The following is a 6,243-nucleotide window of genomic DNA, read 5'->3' as shown; positions in this document are numbered from 1 at the left end:
CAATCCATAGATACCAATCGAAAATAAATAGACACTCAAAAAAAGTACATGCTCAAACATCATTAACTAACTCCTTATCAATCTCGATTCATTTCAATATGAGGGCAAGAATTGAACCGATTCAATTAATTACAATAGAACAATTACACAACAAAAGAAAAAAAAAAAAAAAAAAAAGGAGGTATTTGTTGGCAGTAGATGGATTTTACTAAATCAAAATTGTGATTCTTTAGTTATTTATTTTAGATTTGCAATTCTTATAATTTGTACTTTTTCTAAGTTTTCTTATTGCCGAGCCATAGTAATTGCACCTATTAAAGAAACTAGAAGAATTATGGAAATGAGTTCAAACGGAAGATAAAAATCGGTTGCTAAATGAATTCCAATTTGTTGAACATTATTTATGAGACCCTGTTCTACTATTTGGTTTGATCTTGTAGTCCAAAGAATTCCATACCACGACGTATCTGGGATAGTAGTCATTAGTGAAAAAACAATAGTTATACAAACGAGTGAAGTGAACCCATCTCCAATAGTCCAATAATTCTTATCTTTAGACCATTCTGAGCCATTTACGAACATTACAGCGAATATGATCAAGACATTTATGGCTCCCACATAAATAAGAAGTTGTGCGACAGCTACAAAGTAGGAATTTAATAAAAAATAGAATAAGGATATACAAACAAGAACTAATCCCAGCGAAAAGGCAGAATAAATGGGGTTGGTAAGTAATACTACTCCTAGACCCCCTAGTAGAAGAACAAATCCCCCAAATAGCATAAGAATCTCATGTATTGGTCCAGGTAAATCCATTATGGATAAAAAGAAATTAATAGTATAAAATTTTTCATGAACTGACTAAAACTAAAGGATTCAAGGAAGGAAAAAAGGATTAGGGTATTTTTTTGTGTATAAACTTATAGTTATAAATTATATTATATCACGAAAATCTAGTCTGATTTAAAATAAGAAATAATTTCCAATAAGCAGTAGTTTTTCGTTTTTCTTTATAGTTTAATTTTAAAGTTTAATAAAGAATTATTAGATTTTTATAACAGAAAGACAAAATCAAAGTTTAGTAATCAGTAATCGTTCTTGAATTCGAAGATTTTTCTTTGTTTATTTTACTTTCAGACGAATTCCTAATTGTTTGAATTGTGTAATCTCCCATTATGGAGATTGGTAACCGACTTAAAGCAATTTGATTGTAATTCAATTCATGACGATCATAGGTAGAAAGTTCATATTCTTCAGTCATTGATAAACAGCTTGTTGGACAGTACTCAACACAATTGCCACAAAATATACAAACTCCGAAATCAATACTATAATTAAGCAATTGTTTTCTTTTAATATCCTTTTCAAATCTCCAATCCACAACGGGTAAATCTATCGGACATACGCGAACACATACTTCACAAGCAATACATTTATCAAATTCAAAGTGGATTCGCCCTCGGAAACGCTCTGGTGTAATTGATTTTTCATAAGGGTAGTGAATCGTTATAGGTAAACGATTTGTGTGGGATAAGGTAGTTATGAAACTTTGACCTATGTACCTTGTAGCACGTATTGTTTGTTGACCATAACTCATGAACCCAGTTACCATAGGGAACATATTCATTCTAAATATCTATGAAAAAGATATGTTTCTTTCTCTTGTTTGAGAGAGCTTTTGTGTTGAAAATATTCTTACTATTATTGTATTATCTTATTTATAGTGAAACAAGTTGAGAAGAGGTTGTTAATAAGAGATTGCCCAGGGAAATAGGTAAAAGAAATTTCCATCCAAGATTTAATAACTGATCCATTCTCATCCTCGGTAAAGTCCATCTTATTGTGATAGAAATGAAGAGAAATAAATAAGCTTTAGTTAATGTAATAAATATACCCATTGTCATTTCCAAAATTCCAACTGCTTTATTCATTTGGAAAAAATCAAAAAAGGATATATAGGGAATAGATAAATTCCACCCGCCCAAGTAGAGAACTGTTACAAATAAAGAAGAAACTAATAAATTTAGGTAAGAAACAAGATAAAATAAACCATATTTGATACCGGAATATTCAGTTTGGTAACCTGCTACTAATTCTTCCTCCGCTTCTGGTAAATCAAAGGGTAATCTTTCACATTCTGCCAAAGAAGAAATTAAAAAAACCAGAAAACCTATAGGCTGACGCCAAATATTCCATCCAAAAAAACCGTATTTTGACTGTGCTTCAACTATATCAACTGTACTTGAACTGTTAGATAATCATAGTCGGTGATAACATCACAGTTCCCACCGCTATTTCAAAACCGTACATGAAACCTTAGCTTCATACGGCTTCTCTATGATCAGAAAAAGGAAAGGACTGTTTTGTTCCTAGCCCCGGGGGCGTAGATAGAATTAGATAAAATAAAATAGATTTGAAAGTCCTAAATTAGACCAAAGGAATTCCGTCTGCTAGAATAAGAAAAAGCGCTTCCGAATTGATCTCATCCTTTATAATATAATGAAAATTTTTCTTTGTTCAGTAATAACTTAATCTTGGAATAAAACACTTGTTACTTGTTATAGGAATTCAATTAATAAATGGAAAGAGTTGGGTATTAGTTCATGAGCAATTCTGCATGAATATGGATAGAGGAAGGAAATAATGAAAATTTTTCTAGTGCACTCCATATCTTTTTTACTATTCTTCTTTCCCCAGGGAGGGGGTATTTAAAAAGAAAAAATGGATAAAGGGTTAATTCGTTCTTGATAGCCATTTCCTTAACAAGTGAATGGGAACATACTCTGGATCGGAATCCGAAGAAAGTACTACTTGATAATTTCTACAAATTGCAAGTCCTTATTATTATTCCTTTTATGGGCAAAAATCTCTAATGTTTTAGATTTTCCATTACTAATCCTTTATGTACTTTAGTGTTCCTAACCCTTCACTAACTTTTGGTGGATTCTTCTTATGGATTATTAAGTTATAGTAATAACTAGGAGTATTCTAGTAATGGAATTCCATATCGTGAATCCTTTATTCTTGGCCGCTTCAAGATATGATGACTAATTAAAAAATATCAACCTTGGGATAAAGAGTTTACACTGCTTATGTTTACTTCCACTTTTTTCTTGTACGTAGGAAATGAGATTTTTTCTTTTTACTACAAATTTATAAGCTGTTTTGTTTCACTCATATAGCTATCTAGTTTAACTTACCAACCCAAATACTAAATAAGAAAAGGAATATAAATAGTTAATGGATTTTATAGGAAAAAGATCTATTTTAACGAATCACACGTAGAGATATTGCTAGCACACAAAAAGTTAATGGTATTTCATAACTAATGGATTGAGCAGCAGCTCGTAGACCGCCTGAAAAAGAATATTTATTATTTGAGCTATATCCTGCCATAAGAAGACCAATAGGAGCTATACTTGAAATGGCAATCCATAAAAAAACACCAATACTAAGATCGGCTAAAACAAAATGATATCCCAAAGGGATAACTAAAAAACTTAATAAAACTGATATGACTGCTATAGAGGGTCCAATGCTAAATAAAGAAATATCTCCTCGGGATGGCAGAATATCTTCTTTAAAAAGTAGCTTAGTCCCATCTGCTATAGCTTGAAGCAGGCCCAGGGGGCCAGCATATTCAGGACCAATACGTTGTTGTATCGACGCAGATATTTCTCTTTCTAACCACACAATTACGAGTACCTCTATTGTTATTCCCAAAAGGAGGGTCAAAATGGGTAGAATCGATATCAGTCCATAGACTTCTTTTAATAATTCCAATTTCGAAAAAGAATTGATAGTTTCTACCTCTACCCTATCTATTATCATTTCAACGATCAACTTCCCCCATAATGATATCTATACTACCTAATATCGTCATGATATCAGCCAATTTCATTTTTTTAACTAGCTGAGGAAGAATTTGCAAATTAATAAACCCGGGTGGACGGATTTTCCATCTCCAGGGGAAAAGGCTATCATCTCCTACTAGATAAATCCCTAATTCACCTTTTGGGGCTTCTACTCTTACATAAAGCTCTTGTCTTGACAATTCAAAATTGGGCGAAGGTTTTTTACCAAGAAATTTATACTCAAAATCATTCCATTCAGAATTATTTTCTTTCTTAAAGCGTCGGACTTCTAAATTTTCATAAGGTCCTCCAGGAATTTTTTCTACAGCTTGTTGAATTATTTTGATGGATTCCCTCATTTCACCAATTCGTACTAAATAGCGAGCTAACGAATCCCCTTCTTTTTGCCATTGGACTTTCCAATCAAATTGGTTGTAAGACTCATAAGGATCTACTTTACGAAGATCCCATTGTATTCCAGAAGCTCGTAACATCGGTCCCGATAAGCCCCAATTTACTGCTTCTTCTCCGCTAATAAAACCTACTCCTTCAACTCGCTCTAAAAAAATTGGATTCTGTGTAATAAGTTGTTGATATTCAACAACTCCGCGTAAAAAATAATCACAGAAATCTAAACATTTATCGATCCATCCATAAGGTAGATCGGCGGCTACTCCTCCGATGCGAAAGTAATTGTGCATCATTCGCATACCTGTAGCAGCTTCAAATAGATCATATATTAATTCTCTCTCTCTAAAAATATAGAAAAAAGGAGTCTGTGCGCCGAGATCCGCCATAAAAGGTCCAAGCCATAGCAAGTGAGAAGCTATCCGGCTTAATTCTAACATAATTACCCTAATATAGCTGGCTCTTTGTGGTATTTGAATATTCTCCAAGAATTCTGGTGCATTTACTGTTATTGCTTCTGTAAACATAGTAGCTAAATAATCCCACCTTGTTACATAAGGTAAGTATTGTATAATAGTTCGGTTTTCCGCGATTTTTTCCATTCCTCTGTGTAAATACCCTAATATGGGTTCACAATCAATAACATCCTCACCATCGAGAGTAACGATCAGTCGAAGAACACCATGCATTGATGGGTGTTGAGGGCCCATATTGACTATCATGAGATCTTTTCTTGTAAGCGGTAGACTCATATCCTTTCTTCCTTAATTCATTATTCCATGAAAATGGATTATTCCATGAATTCCTCAAAGCGAGGCTCATCAAAATGAAAAATCTAAGACTACTATAAGACTACTAAAAAAATAATAAAACAAGAAAAAAATTTGAACGATTAAATTACTGCTCCCGAATATTCAACTGACCGATTAATTTCTTATAACGTACTCTATTTTTCTTTGCCAAATAAGCCAGCAAACGTCGACGTTTTCCCAAAAGTCTTCGTAGACCTCTTTCCGATGAAAAATCTTTTTTGTGTAATTCCAAATGTGAAGCAAGTCTCCGTATCTTATTGGTGAAACTGAATACTTGAAATTCAACAGAACCCCTGTTTTCTTCTTTTTCTTCTTTAACCATAAATCCAAAAATTTTTCTACCTCCTTTCTTTTTCATGTATTTTTCTGATCAGGAAAAATACAAAATTATGTCAGTTATTTTGAAGTTATTCTAATCTCGTACACACACAAATTTGCAATTATTCATCTACTACTGGAATTTGGATTTATTTTATCGATGCAAATTGGATTTGGATAGAAGGGTACATTCTTTCTAATATTTTAGATAGAAGAAATGTTTCTTCTATCTAAAATATTAGAAAGAATTTTGCTGATTTATTTATTGCTATATGCAATTTATGGAATTGATACACCATTTAATTGATATCATTTAGCAAAATGAAACACAGCATATGCATCCATCTTTTGGCTCGAGAATTTCACGGGATAGAGATATGGTATAAGAAATAGACTATTAAGTAACTCTAAATGAATTGTGGATACATCTGTATCCTTAACATACTGAAACGATTGTCATTATTCGTATCAAACCAATAGCGATTCATACAAGCTAAATCTTCTAATCAATGGTGGGCCAATAATGAATTTTTTTGCATATGTATTAAGACGCTTGGCCTGATTTCGAAATTGTCCAGAGTTTTATATGTTGTTTTCATTGCAAAATGATGGGTCTCCTTCCATAACTTTCCAATTACGAGTACGAGAATTGAAAGACATGAAAATTCTCAATTCTCTACGGCGTCTAGTAGATAGAAACAAGAAAATCAGAAGAATCTTTCTCTCTATTCACTATCATTCCGCGTCTTCGACTTCTATTAGTTTCTTTTCTTCTTTAATGCAATAGCTATAGTTTGATATAAGAATCCATTTCTCAAAGTAATGGAAACCATTCTCTTATAGGAAATGGT

Source organism: Triticum urartu, unplaced genomic scaffold (assembly GCF_056163025.1).
Source record: "Triticum urartu cultivar PI428250 unplaced genomic scaffold, HENAU_Tu73 scaffold1, whole genome shotgun sequence".
Classification (NCBI taxonomy): Eukaryota; Viridiplantae; Streptophyta; class Magnoliopsida; order Poales; family Poaceae; genus Triticum; species Triticum urartu.
Note: the sequence above shows the minus strand (reverse complement) of the source record.